Genomic DNA, 27,099 nt, shown 5'->3' on the forward strand with positions numbered 1-27,099 from the left:
AATTTGAACAAAAAATGACTTTTAAAAGTCCCAGGAACCGATTGCTTGCAATTATCCTTAAGAGTAAATTGACCCTTTTTGTAGCAATTAACCGAAAAGTCTCTTGCTGCTGAAATATAGGAGTTGTATTAACCAGATTGCTAGCGCCATTGAAGGCAATATATTGCACTTGGTCAATAGCTGATATGGCTGTCAGAAGCTTGTACTAATGCAGTATTCTTAAATGAAACCCAAATACACCACTGTGCATAATACCCCCATATATTCCAAGTATCTTCACAACTGTGCGAATAGGCTAAGTCAATTGTGATGTCACACGCCTTTCCTACAGGACAAGCAGTATTCCGCGACAATGTCATTCCTTAGAACCAATAAGCTTTCACTTTGTAAAGAAATAAATTACTAATTAAATGTGTTTTTTAATAGAGTGTTATATAGCGTGAACTTGACCCGAAGGTATCAGAGCATTTTGCATGAGCACCAGTTGCGTTACAGAAAGACACATTCATTTTTGTTAAGCACTGAGAGATTAAGTGATGTGCCTATAATCACAGGATGATGAACGTGCCTGCCGTGACTCAAACCCGGTTCCCCAGCTTTGAGGTCGACTCTCTTGCCGTTAGCCCACACCCATCATGTCCCTTTACTTTATCCAACTCACCTGAATTCCTCACCACATGGCATGATTTTTTATGAACTTCACCTCCACAACAGCATTCACAGGGCTGCTCTGTCTTCTTTATGAGCTGTAAACAACAAAAATAAAATATAAAATTAATTGCAAACCATTTTTTACTCTGAATACAAATATCTAATGCAATGGTTCTCACGTAGCAACACTTTCAGAACACAAAGACAGCTTAAGATCTAAAAACTAAAGGCCCACTAATTGCTTTAAAATGATGTTGTGTTTCTGTGGTTTATAGTGCACACAACCATCCCCAGAGTGGTGTCCTTGTGCAGTCAAAGCAGGATAGAGAATCAGAAAACAGACACAGTCAGCAATCAGAAGGCTAGAAGCCCTTATATAGTGGCACTAATCATTAATGTTGCATTACCAAGTTTAAAGAAGATTCCTAAATTGCAAAAGGTTCAGAGTTAGCTGCAAGTTCATAAGAAGAGTGTTGTTATGGACAGCAAGAGTATGAGCAACAGACCCCTCCTGGCACCAGTAGATCTGCCGTGCGACAGAGTGACCTGCTTAGCTGATCTAAGAGCCCTAGAGGCTGGCAGAAATAGACGTATTTCTCAGGTAGTGTTGGTCTATCGGGGAAACATCCTAAACAACAAAGTTTTAATTATTATTATTATTATTATTATTATTATTATTTATTTTTGTAAAGCGCGTAGTCACCCTAAGGTATCCCAGCGCTAGGAGTCCTTTCTCTTGATTAAGTGGGTCGAGGACAGGAGGAAGGGAAACAAGCATTTGCAATGCAATAGGTCTCGCAGCATTAAAGTTTGAGTTATTGGCATTGTGTATGACAATGCGTTGCATAAATTTTTTAGCATACTTTGAATTGGTGACCAGTTTGAGTGTGTGCAAGAGTGCTGTTGCTCACAGCTGTTATTATTCACGCAGCTCTAATGATGACACAGAGTGTATTTTCTTCAAACAATATTATCAGTTTTTAATCACTGAATAAGTTTTACTTAAGAGGGTCGGATATCCCTTTCACGACGGGAGGGGAGATTAGGAGACTGCAGCACTTAGTGAGTAGATGTGGTACGGGCAAGGAAGCAGATATGGTCTAGTGGGGTTGGGTGGAGCAGTGATAACTCTTAGAGCTCACACAGCTTGGGGTACAGACATGGTGAGGTGGGGCTGTTTAAACCAGTGATAGTTGGAGGTCACATCGCATAGGGAGCAGTGTCTACTGGAGGTGCGTTGGCTCAGTCAGACCTGCATTCAAGCTTGACTTCCGAAAGTCAATGACTACAGAGAACCGCTTAAAAGTTAAGGACTCGGTGCTGAGAGCTACGGTCTTCCTGCATATCGCAGGTCTGGAGTCCCTCCAGACTGACTCAGCCTTCACTCCTCTGAAGTGAGGCCTTTCCTCTGGTCCTGGGGCAGCCTGTGCAGTATTCGTGGTGGGAACTCTCGCACTGTTCTAGGAAACTATTGCACGCCTTCCGCATTTTGCTAAAGAATTTTTGCTACACTTGCAACGGGAAAAAATATGCAACAAGAAACCACAAGTTCATAAAGGGACAGAAGAATATATTTACTGTTCATACATCAGTGGCGTGCCTGCTGTAGAGAGGGTTCTCACCGCACCCTTGAATACAGCGCCTAGAGCCCTAGACAGATGTGCGGTCTGCCACGCACAGTCTACAACACACAAAACAGAAGGCGAGAATCCGTGCGAGCGCAGAGATGTAACATGTTGTTCACCTTTTGGTATTACTGCTTGGGGTACAACTTGGCGAATACCGTCTCGAATCCGTGTTCACACCTATTCTCAAAACACACACTTAAGCTTAACTGACAACACCATTTATTATTTTACGTGAAATGCACAAATATTTCTTTCACCGAGCATGCATTTGGTTATCACCCCTGCCTGACGTGCCGCTGCCTCAGAGCGCCCGCCGCGCCTCCTCCAAACCCGACAATGTGTGCTAAACCCCAGGATCCCCGCCAGTCGCCTCACCCCGCCCCGCCACCTCCGAGGAGTCAGAAAGCGCTGGTTACCTTAGAGGCGCCTTCTTGGCCTTGCGTCGAGGAGCCTTGAACCACACCATGGAGAGGAGCATCGCTCGGTGCGGTCGCGGCGGGATCAGCGCTGCTGGCTGCCGGCTCCGGAGGCGGCCCCTGGATACTCATGGGAGGCGGAGGCCTCCGGGCGGCGCTGCCTATGATTGAAAGCAGGAAGTAATAGGCGGAGTCCCCGCTGCACGCTGGTCGATGGGATCGCTGGAGGTCCTCCCTCCGGCCGCGCAGGCTGGGATCGCGGGGGCGGCTGCGGGCCCCGGGAGATAGTAGGTGGAAAGGACTGCGGAGGACCCGGTCGGTAACCCGCTAGGAGCAGCTGACACCGGGGAGGGGGGCACCCGGCACCCGGCACCAGCGAGCGACCCCGCCCCCCCCCCGGATGGGAGACAGCCGGGGTGAGCTGCGGCAGCGGGCGGGGCCATAATTTAAGGTATTTATTTTATGACTGTGTAAAGCAGGAACCATGCCAGGCGTCAGAGCACTTTTCATATTTATTCCAGCGTGGGGAGCTATGTGACCCCCTCAGGGGAAGGGGGGAATGCCTGTATGTGTGCGTGTGTGTATGCGACGGCGGAGGGGTGGGGGGGGACGTCTCCCCGTGCGTGTATGTGCGCTTGTGTATGTGTGTGGTGCTGTGTGCGCATGCGTGCAGGGGGAGGTGTGCCTGTATATGTTGGCGCTTCCCAGGAGACAGCCGCGCTCGTGGCCTGCGCCGATCGCCTTTTGAGAGAAGCGCGCGGCCGGCACTGTCTCCTGGGAAGCAGAGTCAGTAACATTAGATCTCGCCGAGTACAGTGCTTACGCACTGTATCGCTACGAGACCTAAAAAGGGAGAAAAGAGGGGAGGGACCAAAGATCAGTGTTTAGGATGGGCTTGAATCATTGGGGATTGAGATGAGTTTTGAGCCGTTTCCTGAAGTGAAGGTAGTGTGTATCAAGTCTCAGGTCGCGGGGGAGCGAGTTCCAGAGACGTGCAGTTTGGACTGAGAAACGTCTTCCACCTGAGCGGGGTTTCTTGAATCTGGGGGTGGTGATGAAGTTTTCTGTGTCCGACCGGAGGGATCTCGTGGATTAATAAGGTGTAATGAGTTTACTGAGGACAGGGGGGCCTTGCTTTTGTAGTAGTTTGTGGACTAGGCACAAGGCCTTGAATTTGACCCGCTCCCTTATGGGAAGCCAGTGGAGAAGTTTTAAGGCCGGTTTAGCGGAGGTTCTGGCTTGGGTATTTGTGATAATCCGGGCCGCCGTATTCTGGATTCTTTGTAGCTTAGTAAGGGTCACTTCAGGGGCGCCTAGATAGATCACATTGCTATAGTCAAGCCTTGAAAGTATCAAGCCCTGAATAAGCAATTTTTGGGAATCAAAGGGTAAGAGGGGCAGGACTTTCCTCAGTGATTTCAGGAGCCCAAAGCAGGTCCCGGCTACCTTGTTTGCCTGCACGGAAAAAGAAAGGTCCGAGTCGAGCCACACACCCAGACTTTTTACCTCATCTTTCGGGTCAGGGGGGGGGCCCATACAGGCTGGCCAGATGTTCGAGGAGAGTGTGAGCCCTTTTGGACCAAGGAGCAATACTTCAGTTTTTGTCCCGTTTAGTTTTAGGGCTGAGTGGTTCATCCAGCAATGGACCTGCGTAAGGCAGTTGAGTAGGTCTGCTGATTGTTGTCTGGGATGAGATAGAGACACCACTAGTTGTGTGTCGTCGGCGTAGCTGACGACGCTCACTCCGAATGGGGTGATAACCTCCTCCAATGTGGACATATAGATATTGAATAGAGTGGGGCTCAGGCAGGAGCCCTGAGGCACACCACATTGGAGGGGAATTTCGGAGGAGCGGGCGTTCTTCTGTGGAAAATTCAATTTTGCCATGTTCTGTGTCCCTACGTGTTCCCCATCCTATGCTATGTGTGCATGATTAATATGCATATGTATTCCCCATGTTTGATTAAAGACGCAATTACAGTTGTGTCCATCTCTAGTATGCCAGTTTCCAGTTCTCGTGAAAGCTACGAGTATTAGGCCTATGTAAAGTTACGTTGCCACGTTTCTCGGTGTGCACGTTATTTCATTGAAAAGTCCCCGTTTCTAGGCCTCAAAAGGGCCCGGACACCAGATTCGGCTCCTGTCTCCTGAGCCCTCGCTGAGGAGCGATACAGCCCCCACCTGTATTCTTGACCCTTCACTTACTTCCTGCCTCACAGTGCCCGGCTCGGCCTGGCTCTGCCTCTCAGTCTGCCAAGAGTATGTTATGATTCTAGTTATCAGTCCAGCCCTCCTTCTCTGCATTCCTAAGCTACTGAATCGCATCAATAGTTTCCGTCATGGTCTAGCCTTTACGTCTCCATGTAAGAGAAATACTGTATTTATGGTCATTTAATATTCTTCAACACGCACTACATGTAGAATAATGCATGCACCAGTCTTAGAGTCTGTTAGCCTTTACCCCGATAGCTTTTGGATTCTATCAACATGTTCTCTAAACATCAGATACTAGATAATGTTTAGGTACATGTCGCCCTGACTCTCCAGACTTCAGTCTCTGCTCCTAGCGCAGAAGTCATAGCCCCCAGCTTCTCCTAGTAACACGTCATTGTCAGTTTGCGCGCACCACTAGGTTAGAGGTCCCGGCTCCTTAGGTAGCCCCCTCCATGTTTCCGCCCCATTTATGACATATTCTGTTACGTTTACATCACATGTCTATGTATACGCCTCCTGTTACACCTACTTTCACCCTTATCTTTCGCGACTGTTACTGACCCCACCCACTGCTCCGCCTATCGTATGTATTGTAATGAAACTGTTTTAGTATATATACTTGTACACTGTTATTAAATGTTACGCCGATCCTGCCCCGTGCAGCGCTGCCATCCCAGATCTTGTCCGTGCAGGTTGTCCTGTTCCTGTCCTTATGCTGTATTAAACCTGCAAACTCCTACTACCTCGAATCTCGACTCTTATTTATTGAGCTATCTGTTATTACTATATCCAGTCAAAAATAGATCCGGTATTATTTATTTATATACCACATAATGGCGCCCGAACAGGGACTTGCCCTTTCCCCACGCGCCAGTGAAGCCACGCAGGCCCCCTGATCCTCTGCAGCCGTGACGGAACCATACCGTGCACGTGCAGATATTTCTGCTTCAAGTATCCCTCAGGCCCACGGAGGAGACGGAGGTTGCGGTCCAGCATCCAGACGAGGCGGTGGAGGAACGCGGCGAGTCCCGACCAGAGCCCAAGCCGAGAGTCCAAGGTCCGAGGTATCCGGAGGCCCACCCGTAACAGAAGTCCGAAGTTCGTCCGTCCGGCGTCGAAGCAGTCCAGTCCAGTCCGAGGCCTTCCGTTCTTGCTGCCCGGTGAGTACCGTTGCTGGGGTAGTATCTAGACAGGGTCAATCTAATTGACTCTGGTCCGTGGGTTTGGTGGTACACAGACCCAACACGAAGTGTCCACTCAGGTGGATGCGGGTCCTGACGTGTCTCTTTATGAGACCGGTAAGTTTCGTACTGTTTTAGCAGTGCATCTAGTTTCTGTTCTAGTCCGTTCTGTTCTCGAGAGATTCATGTATTCTGTTTTCAGTATTCCAGGTAGTATTTTGTCAGAACTGTTATTCTAAATGTCATTCATGTATTTTAATGTCGTGGTATGAAAGTGGTGTAATTATCGTGTTCATTGTGTATTGTATTGTGTCTAGATTACAGTCCAGTCATGCCGTTGTTTTCCAAACTACGTCAGTTAAAAACTAGAAAAGGTCTGTTAGAAGAAGCAGTTCCTGTCCCGCCTAGGGACAGTCCAGGTCATTTTATGTATCAAAAGCATGGCATAAGTGCCATATTATATCTAGATTTATGGGTGGAGTACACCAAAGAGTTAGAAGAAAAGTATAGATGGCCCGTATCAGGTACGTGGGATGCCGAGTGCATCATGCGAGTAGAAGAAGCATTATGGAAAAAGAAAGCCAGACAGTCACAGAAAGATGCCATTGAGTTATGGCGCAAAGAATCTCATAAAAGAACCGAAAAAGAAATCAGAAAGTCAGAGTTAAGTAGAGAATCCTCAGAAAGAGTCCAAGAAAGGGAATTAATCGAGATAGGTGAGCGAGTTAAAACCGAACGGTCAGACAGACAGAGGAATGCCCTCATTAAGGGTATGAATCCTCTTCTTGCCGAGGGCTTGCCAAAAGCGACCCCGGAGGCATCCAGTAATTTTCCGCCACCATTAGTTCCGACCAAGCTACGTCACAAACCGACCGCAGCTGATATTTTTATCTCGTCCTATTTGGACGACACAGTCCCAGAATATGCAAATCCTGTTCCACCAGCTCCTGTAAATCCTCCTCCAGACACCGGGGCACCTTTTGCAGTACCTGCTACGGTACCCCCGGTCCAGCCCATAGTACAACTTCCCGCCACATCAGTCACTCTGCCAGCACGAAGAATGTCAGTCGACGATTCTAGTTTAGGGGCCGCAGGAGGAAGTCCTCCTGGTACCCCGCCGCCACACCAACGTGTAACGTTAATCGAGTTACATGAACGTGCGTTACAGCGTACGCCCAAATATAAGTCCGTTGCAGAAATCCGACGAGCTCTTACTGAATGCCGCTATGATCCAGTCACAGGCGATGATAGTACGGTTATATATTCCATACGTGTAAGACGGGTGACCGGGTATTTGGACACCCTACCGGATATGAAAGAAGATCTAGACAGAATATATCGTTTCATCCGTACAGGGGATGATCCAGAAAGTATTGGCGAAGCCATGTCTCAAAGGAAAGCTGAGACTCAGCTCATGATATTAAAGTTTCTGATTAATTGTTTAATAAGGGAACAAGATTATCCGACCAAAGATCCGGCCGAAATGAGAACCCTGACAAGGTGGAGTGATAATATAGCCGAGGGTAAGCACAGAACCATCAGTACTATAGAGAGTATGTACAAGAAAATTCGTAAGGAAATAATAAGGTTACACGAACAACGTAAAACAGCACAAGTAAGCGAGAAAGAGAATGACTCTTATACTGAAGAGGTAGACGACGAGAATACCGCCAGAATAGCGTATGTAGGTAGAACTAGACTTTCCGACCGACATTCACGCCTGGAACACAAGAAAATCTTTCATCATCCAGCACCGGAACAAGGTTCTCTAGAACAAGTATTTCAAGCTACCGATCACATTTTGAAATCACGAATCGGTTATAGTGAGTTAAGTACCATGCATGGACAAGAACTAGCCCGATCAGCAGTCCGATGGGTTACTGATTCTACCACTTTTCCAGACGAAATAGTGGCGCAAATGTTTCTGAAATTGCCCCCAGCCGAACAACGACTGGTGGGTATGTATATGATCCAGCACCTCATCACTCTGTATGAGGGTCAACATTCTGATCCAGGTCCGTTACATGATGTCCTGAACGAGTTACTCCAGTATAGATGGAAAGGTTTAGGTACCGATTTAGTTAGCGTCATTCTAGAACAGCGTCATAAATATAGAACGTTCCTGAACCCGCATTTTGTTCATGTCTCACCTCCAGAAAGTAAACCGTTTTACATAGATAGACAGAATCCGTTACGAGAAGTACACCCAGTCAGGACAGCAGATGGTGAAATGCAACGAGTATTTGTTTACACCCCAATTACAAAGATGGAACTCTTAGAGATGAAGAAATTAATTCCCTGTCACGACAAAGATCCAGCAGGGTTCCACCGAGAATTAAAAGACATGCTCCGTATGGGAGAATACACGTATCCAGATATTATTAAAATGTTAAAAGTTCTGTTGCCTGCGGGCATATATGAAAAACTCAAGGAAAAAGATTGGGAGGTGGGAGAGAAAAAGATCGATTGGGCAGTTCTAGAAGCTGAAGATAAGATACGAGTACCAGGTACCGGTCTTGGAGACAAATGTCAAGAATTACCAGAACTGTTAATACAAGTTTTGCCTAGATTATTAGCCACTAAAAAGGAAGACTGGGATGCAATCTCAGCCTGTAAACAGAAACAAGACGAAGACACTAGTGATTTTTATTCTAGATTTGAAAAATGTTTCATTATAAACAGTGGATTGAAGACGAGTAGCGAGTCATACCCTCATCTTTTTGTTACTAAACTAGTCGAGAATTCAAGTCCACAAGTTAAGAATCGAGTTTTGAAAGTCGAAAGTACATGGCAAGCTAGTACCCCGTCCCAGATGTTACAGATGCTCCAGTACCACCAGAATAGAATCAGAGAAGAGCAAGAACACGAGAGAAAACGTATGAAAGACACGAAAATGAAAGTACTAGTTGCACAATCTATTCCTCAAGACAGTCAGAAGAAGGGTCCGAATCAAGTCAGTCATCCTGCAGCTCCCGTTAAAGGGACCTGCAATTATTGTAAACAGCCAGGTCATTTCATAAACGAGTGTGCAGTTCTGAAACATAATATAGCTACCGGTAAGACTAAAGAAAGACCACGCCCGCCTAGACAAGAACAAGTTTTACAGACTTCTCAGCCACAGAATGCACAACAGACAGTTCCAGCACCGCAGCCTATTGCTGCAACACAGCATGTTACACAGCAGATGTATCAGTATGCTCAGACAGAGTATCCAGAGTACCAACAGTACTCATGAAACAGCCTAGAGAGGGAGGTAGGCTTGCCTCTCATCGAGATTCCTGTAGATCAAGAAGGTCCCTATATTCATAGTCAAGTATTAGGGAAAGACAGAAAGTTTCTGATTGATACAGGGGCAAGTAGGACTACCATAAGTCACGCCGAAGTTCCAGGGGCTCCGCTCTCAGGCTCTAGAAATGTTTCCCTTGGATTTTCAGGAAAGCCTATTGTAAACGAGATTTCAAAGCCAGTTACTCTAGAAGTAGGTCCATTGTCCCGCACTACTGATCTATTACTTACGAAATCATGTCCAGAAAATCTGTTAGGCATTAAGACACTGAAAGAATTAGGTGCAGTTATTTGCTGTTCCCCAGAGGGAATACGTTTGTTTTTACGTGACTTCAAGGGTCACTATGTATTACGAGATTTTGATCCAAGATTGTCTACTGTTCTGCAGCATCTATGGGCGCGAGGTCCAACTGATGTTGGCTTCATGCAAATCACACCCCATCGTGTGACTCTCAAGCAGGGTATAGTCCTGCCACGAATCAGACAGTACAGATTGCCACCTGAGGCTGTAGCAGCCTTATCCAAAATTATTGACGAGCTCGTGGCTCAAGGAGTAGTTGTAGAAACTGACTCCAATGTATGTAATTATCCGATCATTCCAGTCATGAAACGTACTGATCCAAATGCACCCCCAGTATATCGATTAGTGATTGACCTTCGAGAACTCAATAAATGTATTATTCCCCAGTATCCAGTTGTTCCAGATATTTCTTCCCTATTGACAGCCATTGATTCCGAAGCCTCATTTTTCACAGTCATAGACCTCAAGAACGCGTTTTTCAGTGTTCCAATTCATCCAGACAGCCAGTACCTTTTCGGTTTTTGTTTAAATGGAAGGAGCTATAAATTTACACGAGCTCCTCAAGGATTCACAGAAAGTCCTAGTATTTACAGTCAAGCACTTAAGAGACAACTAGACAACATTCACATGCCAACTGACACTGCCCTGCTCCAGTATGTCGATGATCTACTGATCACAGCCCGTTCTGAACGTGCTTGCGAGCGAGCGTCACTTACAGTTCTGTATTTCCTAGCCGAGATGGGGCACAAGGTGTCCCCTTCAAAGCTTCAATTCTGTGTCCAGCAAGTGATCTACTTAGGCCACTTACTGTCCAAGTGGGGTAGGCAGTTGACACCAGACCGTATCCAGTTAATAGCGAGTCTTCCTCAGCCCAAGACCCAGAAGGAGGTACGTGCTTTTATCGGCCTTACTTCTTATTGCAGACAATGGATTCCTCAGTATGCATTTCTAGCCAAGCCACTGATACAGTTAACGACACAGGAGGCAGCCGTATCGACTGTCCTCTCTTGGACATCTGAACATACACTTAGTTTCAATGAGTTAAAGAAAGCTTTATGCCAAGCTCCTGTTCTAGCTACACCGAACTACAGTAAGCCTTTTACACTTTTTGTTACAGAATGTGATGGTACAGCATTATCTGTTCTCACGCAAGATCAAGCAGGACAATACAAGCCCTGTGCTTATTTTTCGAGCACATTAGATCCAGTAGCCCAGGCTCTGCCTGCGTGCCTCAAGTCAGTTGCAGCCACAGCACTAGCTATCAGACAAAGTGATTCCATAGTATTAGGTCATTCCTTGACAGTACAAGTTCCACACTCCGTGGAAGTTCTTTTAAACCGAACACAGACTCAGCACTTGACAATTGCACGTTTAACAGGTTATGAACTGACACTGTTCCAGCCACACATAGAAATCAGACGCTGCAACGTTCTAAATCCTGCTACACTGTTACCGTCAGTTATTTCGAATCCTGCTACACACGACTGTGTGGAAGTAGTTAATACTATGACTAAGCCAAGACAAGATCTGACAGATATTCCATTACCAAATCCTGACCTGACACTTTATGTGGATGGTTCATGTATGAGAACAAGTACAGGAGAACTAGTAGCCGCGTATGCAGTGACTACTGACACTGAAGTTATAGAAACACACCGTATTGACACCCTGTCTGCTCAAGCAGCAGAGCTAGTTGCTCTGACCCAAGCCTGCATACACGCCAAGAACCTGAAAGTTAATATTTACACAGATTCACGTTACGCATTCGGAGTTGTACACGACTTCGGAGTGCTCTGGCAGGAGAGAGGTTTCATGACTTCTCATGGAACCAAGATTCAGCATGGTCTCCTTATTCAAGCTCTGTTAGATGCCATACATTTACCAACATCTATTGCTATCATGAAATGCAAAGCACATACGAAAGTTACTGACATTATTTCTCAAGGTAATGATCTAGCAGATCGAACAGCCAAGCTTACAGCACAGACTCCAGACATGTCAGTTAATCCGACACAGACACATACTCCAGAACAGACTACTTGTATGACAGTTAAGGACCCTACTCAAGATGTCATAGATATCCAGTTACATGCTACTCCCGAAGAAATCAAGAAATGGTCCGAACAAGGAGGGGTCCAGACAGATCAGGGATGGGTGACGAAGGGTAGAGCCACATGGTTTCTCCCCGACTCAATGGTTCAAGTCATTATCAATACCGCACATAGTCCAGCACACCTAGGAGAAAAAGCCATGTTAGACAGTATCCAGAACATTTGGTTCAACAAGCACTTACGAGCTGCAGCCAAGCAGAAAGTCCGTACCTGTATGATATGTTGCCAGTTTAATCCAGGTAAAAGTGTCCCGGTGGAACAAGGTGGATTCCAGCCCCCTGACCACCCTTTTGAAGTCCTCCAGATGGATTATATTCAGATGGAGCGATGTCGAGGTTTCAAGTATGTCCTTGTAGTTGTATGCGCTTTGTCCAGGTGGACAGAAGCATATCCAGTCCCAGATTACACAGCCGCGACCACTGCCAAGCAGTTGGTTCGTGAATTCTTCCCCCGCTATGGACTCCCTAGGGTCGTATATTCTGATAACGGCCAGCCATTCTCATCTGAACTGATGAAACACGTTTCCCTGTTGTTAGGATACCAGTGGAAGTACCATTGTGTACGCCATCCTGAAGCAGCCGGTCTAGTAGAGAGACATAACCAGACCCTGAAAATCCGCATTGCTAAAGTCTGTCAAGAAAAAGGTGTAAACTGGCTAGTAGCTCTGCCAGTCGCTCTGTTTTATATGCGCATGGTCGCACATTCCAGATCAGGTCTGTCCCCTTATGAGGTCATTTTTGGCCGCCCCCCTAATATGTGGGGTACACCTAGACCCCGAAGTATTACAGATGTTTCCAGTAATATGCTGACAGATTACCTAGCTTCCTTGATGTCTGCCCTACACTCTTGTCGTTCACAGGTTGCCGCCGCATTTTCAGACAATACCGAGGTGAAACCGCATGAAATCGTTCCCGGAAGTCTGGTTCTCGTAAGGAACTTTGATCGTTCAAGTCTGCTGGAGTCCCGCTGGAAGGAGCCCAAGCAAGTTCTCCTGGCCACCCGTACTGCCGTCAAGCTGGAAGGCAGGAAGGGCTGGGTGCATTTGTCGCATGTAAAGAAGTTTTATGGACTAAAGACTGTTTCCAAGAACATTTCCGAGGATTTTAAAGACTGCCAAAGTACTATTCTCAAGGACTGTCCCGCAAAAGACATTAATTCCTCCCTGTTAGAGAAAACTCCGCAGCAGGAGTATAAGTTGAAATTAAGGTCTAGTAAAATAAGTCAGCCAGTTTGATTGTCTAAGTCCTCCCCTAGGTGAAACGGTTAGACCGGTTTCTGACATGTATAAAATAGACCCCCATAGAGAGAGAGTTAGTGAGAACTCTAAAAGTTGCATTACTATTTTATGTTTTCTGCTATATCTCAGCCTTATGATTACCTGCACGAGTTATGCATTGCATTTATGTTTTCCAATTTCTCATGTAAATAAGTCTTCTAATGCTACAGTAGAGCACACGTTTAGTGATCTGCCTCCTCATGAACTATCTTATCGTCTTGCTATGCGCAACAATTCATTTATCCGCATGTTACATTATTCACACCAGACCAGCAATGCCACTAATTGTTGGGTGTGTGGTCGACTCCCCCCTTTCCAGACACCGAAGGGAGTTCTGCCACTGTTTCCTTATCCATTTTCACATAACGGTTCATGTGGAGCATGGTCCACGTTAACGTCATCCTCAAATGATATGTCCTTTCTGAACAGTACATGTTCTCCAGACAAGCAAGGTCTTCCCCACAGAACAGGGTTAGATCTAGAAAATGAAGTTTATAATTTGGGTAATTATTCTTCGAATTTTATGGTCCTGAATGTTCAGTCTGATACTACTCCAGACTTACCTGCTATGTCAGTACTACCAGTCAAAGGTGAATTATGTGTCAGAAAGAATGGTTCCGTACATGTAGGACATAGTGATTGTACTACTACTGTCAAGTATAGTGACAGTGGGAAATCTATTTTCAAAGCTTCACGTCATTCCTATTTTGTTTGTGGTCAGACCGCATATGTTCGTCTGCCCCTCGATTGGGAGGGAACCTGTTACATTGCATTCCTACTGCCACCAGTTTTTCTAGCCCCACCTGACTATCATAGGAACTCCCACCTAGTACATACTAGACACAAGAGAGACCTCCCGATTGTCGATTATACTGAAACTGCTCTAGAGCAATACATAGATATTAATAAAGGTGTCTTCCCCTACTTAGGTACTGTCGTGAATAGTAAACTGATACGTAGATTAACCAGAACACTTGAAGCAGTAGTGATTGAGACTACCTCTGCTCTAGGTAACTTAACCGAAGAGCAATCTTTTATGAGAATTGTCGTGCTCCAGAATCGTCTCGTCCTTGACGTCATACTGGCCGATAGGGGCGGGGCATGTAGAGTCATCGGATCTAGTTGCTGCATTTTCATTCCTAATAACGCGCCGTCTGTTTATTCAGCTATAACCAGACTTCATAAAATTGCCCATCTGTTACACCAAAATCCAGGCACCTGGACATGGTCCGGTTGGTTCTGGAATATAATTTCCGCCTGGGGATGGAAAGTGTTGTCCTTTCTAGGTATTGCAGTAGCGATCATATTCAGTTGCTGCCTCTGTATACAATGTGGCCCTGCGATTTGCGGCATTTGTGCTACCTCTTGTATTCCTAGTCCCAAGTCCCGTCCTAAATCCCGTTCCAAGACAGTTCGAGACGAGCAAATGATACTGTATGAAATAATAGATGGTATCATGAATATTGATGTTTCCTGATGGAAACGTAGTGACAAGGAGGGAATGTGGAAAAGTAAATTTTGCCATGTTCTGTGTCCCTACGTGTTCCCCATCCTATGCTATGTGTGCATGATTAATATGCATATGTATTCCCCATGTTTGATTAAAGACGCAATTACAGTTGTGTCCATCTCTAGTATGCCAGTTTCCAGTTCTCGTGAAAGCTACGAGTATTAGGCCTATGTAAAGTTACGTTGCCACGTTTCTCAGTGTGCACGTTATTTCATTGAAAAGTCCCCGTTTCTAGGCCTCAAAAGGGCCCGGACACCAGATTCGGCTCCTGTCTCCTGAGCCCTCGCTGAGGAGCGATACAGCCCCCACCTGTATTCTTGACCCTTCACTTACTTCCTGCCTCACAGTGCCCGGCTCGGCCTGGCTCTGCCTCTCAGTCTGCCAAGAGTATGTTATGATTCTAGTTATCAGTCCAGCCCTCCTTCTCTGCATTCCTAAGCTACTGAATCGCATCAATAGTTTCCGTCATGGTCTAGCCTTTACGTCTCCATGTAAGAGAAATACTGTATTTATGGTCATTTAATATTCTTCAACACGCACTACATGTAGAATAATGCATGCACCAGTCTTAGAGTCTGTTAGCCTTTACCCCGATAGCTTTTGGATTCTATCAACATGTTCTCTAAACATCAGATACTAGATAATGTTTAGGTACATGTCGCCCTGACTCTCCAGACTTCAGTCTCTGCTCCTAGCGCAGAAGTCATAGCCCCCAGCTTCTCCTAGTAACACGTCATTGTCAGTTTGCGCGCACCACTAGGTTAGAGGTCCCGGCTCCTTAGGTAGCCCCCTCCATGTTTCCGCCCCATTTATGACATATTCTGTTACGTTTACATCACATGTCTATGTATACGCCTCCTGTTACACCTACTTTCACCCTTATCTTTCGCGACTGTTACTGACCCCACCCACTGCTCCGCCTATCGTATGTATTGTAATGAAACTGTTTTAGTATATATACTTGTACACTGTTATTAAATGTTACGCCGATCCTGCCCCGTGCAGCGCTGCCATCCCAGATCTTGTCCGTGCAGGTTGTCCTGTTCCTGTCCTTATGCTGTATTAAACCTGCAAACTCCTACTACCTCGAATCTTGACTCTTATTTATTGAGCTATCTGTTATTACTATATCCAGTCAAAAATAGATCCGGTATTATTTATTTATATACCACACTTCTCCCAGATCTGATAGGTCCGTTGAGCTAGGAAGGATGAGATCCAGGAAAGGGCTGAGCCTTCTACACCTGCTCTCTTAAGTCTTTTAATGAGAAGTTGGTGGTTGACGGTGTCGAATGCCGCACTTAGGTCGAGGAGGATCACTGCCACTGATCCTCCCCCGTCCAATAGTGTGATGGCTTCCTCGACCGCTGCCAGGAGGGCGAGGTCAGTGCCCTGTCCTGGGCGAAAGCCCGTCTGGGAAGTTTTTAATTTGTTGTTACTCTCCAGGAACTGAGAGAGTTTCCTATTAACCAATTTTTCAGCAATCTTGCTGACTCCCGGGAGTAGGGAGATGGGCCAGTAGTTGGCCAAATTTTCGGGGTCGAGGGAGGGTTTCTTTAGTAGAGCTTTTACGACTGCCGTCTTCCAGCTCGGGGGTACAACTCCCTGTTGGAGTGAGGCATTGATCAGATGTGTCAGGGGTGGAATGATCGTGGGAGCTACCTCCTTGAGGATCCGGAGTGGGGCGGGGTCCCTAGGGGATCCGCTCTTTATGGCAAGGCAAGATTATAAACTGCACATACACCCCTTTTTCCTGTTCTGAATGTAACCTCTGTCTTCTGTCCATACCCTCTGAAATTGATTTGGAAACTGCCGACTTTCCACCAAAGCGGCATATACCAATTCCCCCTCAACCTTTAGTCAACCACTGTTTTATCAGTTTAAATTGTAGGTCACTACCTAAACACAAAAGGGATATTTATGATCTCCTTTCTGATTTACAACCAGCTGCACTGTTTCTTACGGAGACCTGGCTGACCAATAGCTCGGGTCCAGACATTGCAGCTGCGCTACCTACTAACTATAGCTATATTAGCAAAAACAGAACACATAAAGAAGGGGGTGGTATCGCCATTATTTTTCAAAACTCCTATGTATGTCAATGGATGGATCTTGACATTCCCAATTGTGAAGCTGGTTCTTTTAAGCTTAAGTTATCTTCGAATCTCACTCTATCTGGTGCTTTAATATATCGAGCCCCGAGCACAGCCAGCACGTGGGCTGCTTCGTTTCCCGAGCTCATTGCACCATATCTACTAGAGGCAACCAACTTTTTGATAGTTGGTGACTTAAACATCCATCTAAATGACATCTCCAGTCACACCAGTACCAACTTTTTAGCGGATCTATTGGCCTTAAATCTCACCCTTCATAATGAAGGTCCAACCCATAAGGCAGGCAATCTCCTTGATCCAATCTTCTTCAATCAAGATAACATCATTTGCAAACCACCGAAACCTATTCCTTGGTCTGACCACTATTTAGTGGAATTTACAATAGCAATACCACAGCTGACCATCTCTCGTAAAGCTCCATCTGGTCCCAGAGTGTTAAGGAACTGGAAAAAGTTGGATGCTATGAAGCTCAATACCTGTCTTAGGGACACCAGGCCCTTAATTAACACAACAAATATAGGAGATGCTACAACTATCCAAAACTGGCTCAGTTCTGCCATAAATACATGTCTTCCACAGAAAAATATAAACCAAACTCCACTCCATCCTCCTGCTCCCTGGTTTACTGATGCCCTTAGGCTGGAAAAAACAACCTGTAAAAATCTTGAGCGCAGATGGCGTGCCCACTATGATCCCGCACAAAAATTATTATATAAAGCAGCCCTTCTGAACTACCATGCAAATTGTGCATTAGCTAGAGCCGAATTTGCTAAAACAACTATTGAAAATGCCCAAAATCGTCCCAAAGCACTTTTTAAAATCATCCGGGATTTATCTGGTTCATCCTGCCAACCAAAAGCACCCTCCCTAGACTCTGCACAGTGCAATGCTCTGGCAGAATTCTTTCAAAATAAAATCGACAAATTCTATGAGGAGTTCAAAGACCCAAATAGTCTTCCATCAGTCCCGAACTCCCCGGAAAGCTTGTCCAAATCAGGAAAAGTTATTAATCACCCCGTCTCAGCCACTCACCCCCAGCTTCTAACCAACTGGGTCCCCCTTAACTTGCTTTCATTACACGAAATTATAAAAACTATCAAGTCTGGCTCTCCCCTTGACCCTTTTCCCCCCCAAATCCTTCCTTCACTGGATACCCCTTTCCTCACGCTCATTTTAGAGCTTCTGAACAGTTCTTTGAGAGAGGCTGAGGTCCCTAAAGCTTGGAAACATGCCATGGTCTCACCTCTTCCCAAGAAATCTACCGCAGATCCAAACGACCCCTCTAATTTCCGTCCAATCTCGCTGTTGCCCCTTTTTTCCAAAATTTTGGAGAAACATATTGTCTCCCAACTCACTCACTTCACAGAATCCAATCACCTTCTTCACACATCCCAATCCGGTTTTAGGACAGGTTTTTCAACGGAATCCACCTTACTTGGTGTCTCTGAAACCATACGTCGGCAAGTGGATGAAGGGGAGACCGTGGCACTTATATTACTCGACTTAAGTGCCGCATTTGACACGGTCTCCCACACCATCCTCATTAACACCTTGCAAACCTATGGTATCACAGGACCAGCACTGGCTTGGCTTAGTAGTTTTCTCTCTGAGAGAACTTTTCAAGTATTTTCGGCCACATCCTCTTCTCAACCCCATAATCAACCTTATGGGGTTCCCCAGGGCTCGATACTCAGCCCTTTACTATTTAATTTATACGTCAGTCCCCTTGCCCGTTTAGCCGAACAATCTGGGTTGACAATTTACTCATACGCTGACGACACCCAGATTGTTTACTCACTCTCGGCAAATGCACATTCCAACCCATCTTCCCTCCATTTGGGCCTCTCCAACATTGCCAATTGGATGTTTGAGAATAAGCTAAAACTCAATGGAGGAAAGACGGAATTACTTTTATTTGGAAAACAAACCTCCTTGTGGGGCCCACAACATTGGCCCTCTCAGATGGGGCCGACACCCACCCCCTCTACCAATGCTCGCAACCTGGGCATCATTTTTGATGAAAACCTATCTATGAAACAGCAAACGGTCAGAGTGGCAGCTACGTGTTTTACCATACTCAAGTGGCTAAGGAAAATCAGGTGGATGCTCCCCCAGAATACACTAAAAACTGTAGTCCAAGCTCTAATTACTTCTAGGCTGGACTACGGCAACATCTTATACCTGGGAGTATGCAAGGATGTTACCAAGAAACTCCAAACAGTGCAAAATGAAGCTGTGAGACTGATATGCAGGTTACCAAAAAGATCCTCTACGTCATCTGGTCTCCGGAGTCTCCATTGGCTCCGGATTGAACTACGAGCAAAATTTAAAGCTCTATGTTTTATGCATAGAATTAAGGCCGGTAAGGCCCCTGCATATTTGAGCTCCTTGGTTAAACCATACGTCCCTACTAGAACTCTACGCTCCTCGACTCAACATAAGTTCCAGGTACCCAGGATCAATCGAGTTAGACAAGGAGGTCGCTCCTTTTCCTATCTGGCCCCCTTGTTATGGAACTCCCTTCCAATCCAACTCCGCACAAATGAATGCTATTTGCAAATCCGTAAGAACCTGAAGACATGGTTGTTTAACCAATAACTAAACTTCATCTGCTCAACTGTCCCTTTCCCCTTGTTACCTGTTTCAGCCTCTTTCTTAGCGCCGGGAAACCTTAGGGTAGCTGTTGCGCTCTATAAAAATAAATATAATAATAATAATGGAATTCAGCGTGTTTCCTACCTCTTCGGTTGTGACTTGTCCCCAAGAGGAGAGACAGGTAGGCGTTGAGGAGTATGGGAGATCATTCTTATCACATGGAATCGCAAGGGGGATTGAGTCGAGGATTGTTTGAATTTTGTCGTGGAAGAAATTAGCCAATTGTTGGCATTTTTCTTGATCAGCTTTGGGATCTGTGGGGTGATTTGGTCCCTGTTCTGGGGTTTTCAGAAGCTCTTTAAGGATGGCGTAGGATTCCTTGCTGGAGCATCCCGCTTTATCTATCCTCTCCTGGAAAAAAGTGCTTTTAGTTTTTCGAATAGCGGTTTTGTAGGCTAGAAGGGAGATGGAATAGATGTCTTTTTTACTCTTCGACTTGTTTTTTCTCCAAGAACGTTCTGTTCTCTTGCACTCTTGGCGCAGGGCTTTAAGCTCTGGGGTGTACCATAGAGCCGATGGTATTCTTTTAGGATGTTTAAACCACATCGTTTTAGGGAGAAGTGTGTCTAAAGAGGAGGTAATCAACTCCTCAAACTGCTTGTCCGCCGTGGTAAGGTCGGTGGAGAGCTCGGGGGTGGATTCTGCAAGGACAGTGGCCCATTCCCTAGGTGTAATTTTATGCCAACGTCTGTCGGAAACCAGAATTTTGGTGATTAGGGGGTTCGTGGTGGGGATTTCCCAGGAAATGGGGACCAGAAAATGGTCCGTCCATGGGAGGGGCACGGGTGGTTTGGTGGTGATAGTAGCTGCATTAGTAAAGATGGGATCCAGTAGGTGTCCCTTCTCGTGGGTAGGCTCATTGTTGACCAGTCGGATATTAAGTGACATAAGGTCTTGCCGAAGGTCAGAGGCTATCCGGTCCGTAGGGTCCATGAAGTGGCAGTTTAGGTCACCTAACATGATAAAGTTGGAGGTGGCAGATGCTAGTTGTGACACTGATTCAAAGACGGCGTTGACGAAGTTGCCGGGAGCACCTGGGGGGCGGTAGATCAAGAGCCCTGACAGGGAGTGAACTGGAGAGGTTTGGTTGGAGAATTGGCTGCTTTCGCAATCCTCAATGTGAGCATTGGAGGTTCTACAGGTAAATTGGTCCCTGAAGATTATGGCTACCCCCCCTCCCCTCCCATTAGGTCTGTGTAAGGCTTGGCAGAGGTACCCTGCAGGAAGGGCCGAGACGATGTCTGCGTCGGAGCTATCTGATAGCCATGTCTCCGTTAAGAAGAGCAGATCGAAGTCCTGATCTTGGATTAGCAGATTGGTGTCAAGGGCGTGTTTGGGAAGGGAGCGGCAATTGAGAAGTCCTATTTTCAGTCCGGGTTTTGTCGGGCTCAGGGAGATCGGGTTGCAGCGCGCGCAGTTGGAAAAGGGTTTGCCATCAATATGCGTGTGGTAGCAGGCAAGATCTTTCTTAGGTTGGAGTGCGCGGAGCGCCTCTCCAGTAAACACCACACGGTCATGAGGGCTATCCGGCAGAGTCGTTGGGCCTGGGTCCGTCTGGGCCCGGACGGGCCCAGACGGGCTTGCCTTTGGCGCGCCTTCGGCGCACAGACGGCGCGCCCGCTGCGCCCGTCCGCTGCGCGTCCGGTGAAGGCACATGTTTTTAGGGGGGCTAAGAGAGGCCGAGGGGCGTGGCCTCGAAGTGGGCGTGGCCTTGCTGCACACCGTTAATGGCGGCAGAGATAAGTAAATACAGCCTTTGTGACAGCGCTAGCTCCGCTGCCCAGAGCGCTCGATCAGAGGGTGCCAGTAAACAAAATAGGTACGTTCAGTTTTAAAACAACACAAGTTATCCGTGACACAAAAGTTTAAAAATTAGTATTTCTGTCTCCCGGCTGCTTTGCCTCAGGAGAGAAAGTGACTCGTGCACACAGCGCTCGCCTTCAGCGCTTATATACACAGGGCGGGGGCGTGGCCTCGAAGTGGGCGTGGCCTTGCTGCACGCCGTCAATGGCGGCAGAGATAAGTAAATACAGCCTCTGTGACAGCGCTAGCTCCGCTGCCCAGAGCGCTCGATCAGAGGGTGCCAGTAAACAAAATAGGTACGTTCAGTTTTAAAACAACACAAGTTATCCGTGACACAAAAGTTTAAAAATTAGTATTTCTGTCTCCCGGCTGCTTTGCCTCAGGAGAGAAAGTGACTCGTGCACACAGCGCTCGCCTTCAGCGCTTATATACACAGGGCGGGGGGCGTGGCCTCGAAGTGGGCGTGGCCTTGCTGCACGCCGTCAATGGCGGCAGAGATAAGTAAATACAGCCTCTGTGACAGCGCTAGCTCCGCTGCCCAGAGCGCTCGATCAGAGGGTGCCAGTAAACAAAATAGGTACGTTCAGTTTTAAAACAACACAAGTTATCCGTGACACAAAAGTTTAAAAATTAGTATTTCTGTCTCCCGGCTGCTTTGCCTCAGGAGAGAAAGTGGCTCGTGCACACAGCGCTCGCCTTCAGCGCTTATATACACAGGGCAGATAACGACTTACCTGAACAACGAAGTCCGAAAACGACAAATCCTGATCAACGAAGTCCTGAACAATGAAGTCCTAAACAACAAAGTCCTAAACCATGACAGTTCCCGGACTGCAATGCAAAACTATGCGTGGCATCTCTCTGCCCACTATCAAAGATAGTATAAAAAGAAACGTCAAGTTTACAATGCATACTGGGGATTCCGTAAATGCAATATCGTGGTTTAGGAAGTCGTAAAAAAAGCAGTTGTTTAGCTTTCGTGGTTCAGGAAGTCGTAGTTTAGGCAGTAGTTGTTTAGTCATAGATCCGGTATATTGCATATAGGAAATGATGATGTGGCAGAGCATCTTGTAGATCGCTCACTTACGGACAGTAAGCCAGTGCAAGAAGTTTAGAACAGGGGTCGAGGGTGTGCTCCAGATATATAACGTGGACCATGGCCCTGTACTGCCCCTCTGAACTCAGTTGGATCCCTTTGTCCACACTCTCCTGATCCACTAAACTGACCGATGAAGAATCCATCTCCTCACCTGTTGACCCCATCTGTGAAGCACCTAACATTTACTTGCTCTCGGATGCCTCCCAGTCAGCAGACAGTACCACCATGGCGATGTGGCACTTCCACCCCTAGGATCCGATCTTATGTCTCAAGCCCAAGGAAAACTCTGCCCATAAGGACTGCAAATAATAAAGGCAACCGACAGTCAGTGTCAAGAGCCAGGCTCCAGCCCATCCACAGTGAGCTGGGGGTTTCCAGCAGGAACATTGGGCAGGCCTCCGTACCGGCCTTGGGTCAGGCAAGGAGTTCTTTAAGTGCTCTGGGAGGTCCCCAGGCCTTTGAGGTTTGTTAGAGTGGAGGACAACATTCTCACGTATTATTCACACTCCTTCCACTCTCCTTACCACCACTCCGGGGGTGGTAGCCTGACACTAGCCTCTTAGTCCTGAAGTCTCTACCCTCTGGTTGAATAGGGTGATGGGGAGCCTTTCCTACACCTGTACCTGTACCCTCTGTTTGGGAGTGGCACCCCAGACACCTGAGCTTTCGGGGCGCCCTGGGTGGCCACACCTCTTATCTTTTCCAATAACAGCTGTAATTCATTCCGCAAAATGCAGTCAATGGGCTTTTGGGGACTATGACTCTCTTATGGGTCACCTCTCCACCCTACTCCAGGGATACCAGAGCCATGGGGCAGGAAAAGTCCTGCCCCTGGGCCTGAGTTACCCTATACACCTGCCTGGTGTTCTCATCAGGGAAGCTAGCCTTTCCACGACCATGCTCTGGCTGGCCCCGAAACCGGCATAGTTATCCCTCAGAGCAAGGACAGGGATCCCATTCAATGCAACCTGGTAGAAGTGACGACTCCCACCCTCAGGGATCACAAGCACACCCTATGAGTATATCTCCTCATTAAAGAAGTCTCGGGCGTGGTCAACCTCCTGTTACTGTGAACTATTTACCTCAAAGTCCAAATTGGCCACCCCTGTGGAGTTTCCACCCATTGGTGGTTTCTTATAACCACCTATAACACATACTGTTCCCCTGCTTGTGTCGTAGTTGAGAACAAACAGAGCAGCGGATTTAAAAGGGGGCTCCCTAGGCCATAATCCACCAGTACCACCTACATATTTCTGGGAAGGAGCAATGGAACCTCTTTCCCCCACCTTATTTTTGGACATGTCTGTGTCTCCCTGAACCTCTCCCTCACTCTGCAGGGAGAATCTGAACCTCCCATCTTGGAGTCGCCCGTTTTATACATTCTGGTACTAATCCAGAGGTCAGCCTCCCATCCAGAGGTCTGCTTCCTGAGGTCAGTGAGCTTACTTTCAACTAGGTGGTGGCGCAGCTCTGTGAAACAGATATTGAACAAACTCAGATTGTACTGGACAATAAAAGCATCAATCTTTGCTGCACCTTACCTACTCACTCAGTGTCTTGCTGGAGTAGTCCAAGAAATCTACCAAAGACTGGTTTGGCAGTTTAAGTCTGTCCCTAAGGTGTCATCTCTCAGGGATCAGCCTAAACTTAGCAAGTAGAATGGGTTTCAAAATGACATACTACGGTTGATCTCCCACCTCTAGTGTCAGAAGGGAGCCCTCTCCACTCTTGACATGTGTTTCCACAAGCTAGTTCCCCAATCCCCCTCTAGGACCCTATGCATTCTAATGGCTAATACATAGGCAGAAAACTATTTATCGATGTCACACACTAGCACATAGTTGGGCACTAGGAATGTGGGATGCAGAGTCTTAATTCTCCAGTGGTTATTGAATGCATGCTTCTAACACTGCGGTTGGACTCTGCTCTCTTGGCTCTGGTGTCCAGCTCTCTCGGGGTACTCTAGTGAGCTAGTCTCTATCCCTCCAGAGCCAGCTTCTACTCCATTTTAAGCTTGGCCAACTGCAACCTGAACTCCCTTTCAGCCTCCCTGCCTCCCAACTCTTCAGGACAGGCTGTGGGAGGACATACTGCTCCCTGCTCTGGCAGGGGGCTCCTCTCTTTTAGGCAAGTTGTCCTCCTGTCTCTTAGGACACTGCACCTCGAGGTCTAAGGCCAGACGCTTTTCCTTCTCCTCCTTTAAGTCCACTTTCTCCTCCTCAGGTTGTCATCCTCTGGCTCATCTGGGGTGGAATGCATCCTCCTTACCTCATAGGCTTGCAGGGCTATCTAGCGGTCCATCGTTGTGGCCTTTTTGCCCATATTCAGCCCCCTCTCCTTGCACAGCTTCTGTGGCTCAGCCTTACTGAGGCCATCTGTCTTGAGTAGCTCAATCTCCATTGCAGCCAAAAGGAAGTGAGGTAAACGTATATTTTGCAAAAACGGAGAAAAAAGCAAAATCTTAGAAGATGAAAATCTTGCGTCAAATTATATATTTGGAAATTTAGTGACACACTAATCACCGTATAACACTGCAAAAACACCAGTAGTGAATCCCACACCTGCCACCAATGTGAAAAATTGGGTTTTTGTTTGGTTGAGTGGGGTGTGTGCCCTTCTCAAGCAACAGTCACAAGCTTTGAACCACAAAAAAGTCACTAAATTAACCTGTTCGTAACCCTGAGGTAGGCTAGCACAATAACAGTCAGGCTCATCTTAGAGCAATGGAAGTGTACAGTATGTATGCAGTACTTAAACAGTAAAAAAGTGAAAATGCAACACCAGAAAAATCCTCCACAAATTTAGAAAAATAGAGTAAAGTGTAATAAGGTATTTGATATCAAAATGACAAATATCCAATCAGTAGAAACATTGTAATGAATTCTTAAAGTATAAAGTGAAAAATAGCACCTAAAAGTTCAATTGGCAACGGACAACTAGTCATACAAGACCCGGGCAAAATTGATAGTTATAGCCGACATCATTAGAGCACTGTTTAGATACCCAAAGTGGATTAGGACAGGTCTCTGCTTCACATATTTAATTACATGTTGTAAAAAAAGAAAATGTCTGCGAAAGTATAGGCAAGGCAGCCCACAGTTTCCAAAGGAGGAGGCGGCGTCATTGTCTTGGTGCAATTGAATAAAGTCAAGGTGAAGATTTCTTCGTCCAAACTCTTTTTTACAGTTGATAATCTCCACCAGGACAAAATCTGCAGGCTGTAGCTGACGCAGCCTCCACGGGGCCAGACACCCCTTCTGCGAGGAGCTGCTGAAAAGAATTTACTGCTGTGGGAAAGAAGTAGCATGAGCTACTGCAAAGTGACACAGACTGGCGATAGACTTTCAGCAGATCGGCGAGCAGGTACATCCTGGTCACCTCTCGGGTCTCAGGGCACTTTTTGGCTAAACATTTTTGACAATTCAAGTTTTGGATTTAGGCTCTCTGGGCACTTGCAGCAGTACTTCAAAGGAACCAAGGGCGTCACTTTTCCGCCGCCAGTGCGTCACTTTTTGAGCCGCACCAGAGGCGTAAAAAATGCTCCTTGTTGCGCCATATTTACAAAGTGACGCATCTAGGTGAAAGGACACATTGCTGGAGTTGCGTCACTTTTGTGAGTGAGCCCTTGGAGTCACTCTGGAAGTCCATAGTTCAAGCAGAGAAGAAGGTCTCGAGAGGCAGGGCGCCCCCTTGTTGCAGTAGGACAGTCCTCTGAAGACAGACATGGATGGGCACAGACAGGCTTGTCTTGCGTGTACACTGCCAACGCACATGTTTATATCTATATTGTTGGTCAGGGAGCTAGACCATGACATATGTATCTGGCAGCACACCTCTATAAGATGGCGGCTCGTAATAGAAAAAAGTGTCTGCGATTGAGTGTATTAGGGGCTTGGGAAATAAAACCTGGCTGGCCCGCTACACTTGAATTTGGCAAAAAGTGCTAATAAGCCAGAAGAATATAAAAGTGCTGATGTGCAGGAAAAATGATACTCAGGGTTACAAAGTGCCACAGCATGGCCAGCTAAAATCTCATTAAAAGAACAATAAAATTCCCCACTGCAATTCTCCAGCATTTACCTCTCTAAGCCTGTGAAGATGGGGTGTATGCCCCGCTAACACATTTATATCTATGTTATTGGTCAGGAAGCTAGACGCAATATACATATCTGGTGGCACAACTCGCCGAGAAGGCAGCCCACAAAAGAAAAAGAAAGAGGTCTTTACATAGCATTAAGATGATAATTTTTAGCTCTGTCTTGACAGTGCTGCTCTCTCCAAAACATATTGTTACCAACGTTTTGAAATATGTGGGTGAGTATTACCTCTCACCTAATGTCGTTGGCTGATTGAGACATTACTTCTGCTATAACTGAAAATCCCATGGGACTATTTTATAGATGAATTGTATGATACAGAGTTGAGTTTGCCTGTAGTTACATCACAGCTCAAAAATGTAATACTTCAAAACATGTTACCTGCAGGCCATTCTCTATTAGTGATAATTAAATGTGTGAATTTACCCTCAACAGATAGGCTGTGGTCTAAGTGTATATTACATTATTATCCATCATGCTTCAGGCAAGTCAGGGGCAGATGTTTGCGTTGGCATGCAGGCCAAGAATGGTCTGTGGATAAGACATCATGGTAGCTTCATTCACTACTCTAGACTATACAGCACAACTGGATGTCTAAGCTAGTATTCAGGACTTTGCGGGTGTAAGCAAAATCAGAACTGACCGTGCACTGCATGGCCCAAAAAACCTGTTAGGACAAAGGATTTAAATATATGGCTAAACTTGACATGATGAACCCCAAGATGATAATCAAGAACCTTAGATGCGAGGTCTTCAAT

General features: G+C 46.4%; 1 long non-coding RNA gene across 1 annotated transcript in view; it reads right to left on the minus strand.

Moving 5' to 3' along the window:
* Positions 1–663: 663 nt before the first annotated feature.
* Positions 664–27,099, minus strand: part of LOC144826351 (uncharacterized) — a 745,226-nt gene continuing 718,790 nt past the window's right edge. The window contains exon 3 of the long non-coding RNA XR_013609802.1: positions 664–746. This is a non-coding gene — a long non-coding RNA (uncharacterized LOC144826351). The remainder of the gene's footprint in view (positions 747–27,099) is intronic.

This window comes from Lissotriton helveticus, chromosome 3_2 (assembly GCF_964261635.1).
Source record: "Lissotriton helveticus chromosome 3_2, aLisHel1.1, whole genome shotgun sequence".
Taxonomy (NCBI): domain Eukaryota; kingdom Metazoa; phylum Chordata; class Amphibia; order Caudata; family Salamandridae; genus Lissotriton; species Lissotriton helveticus.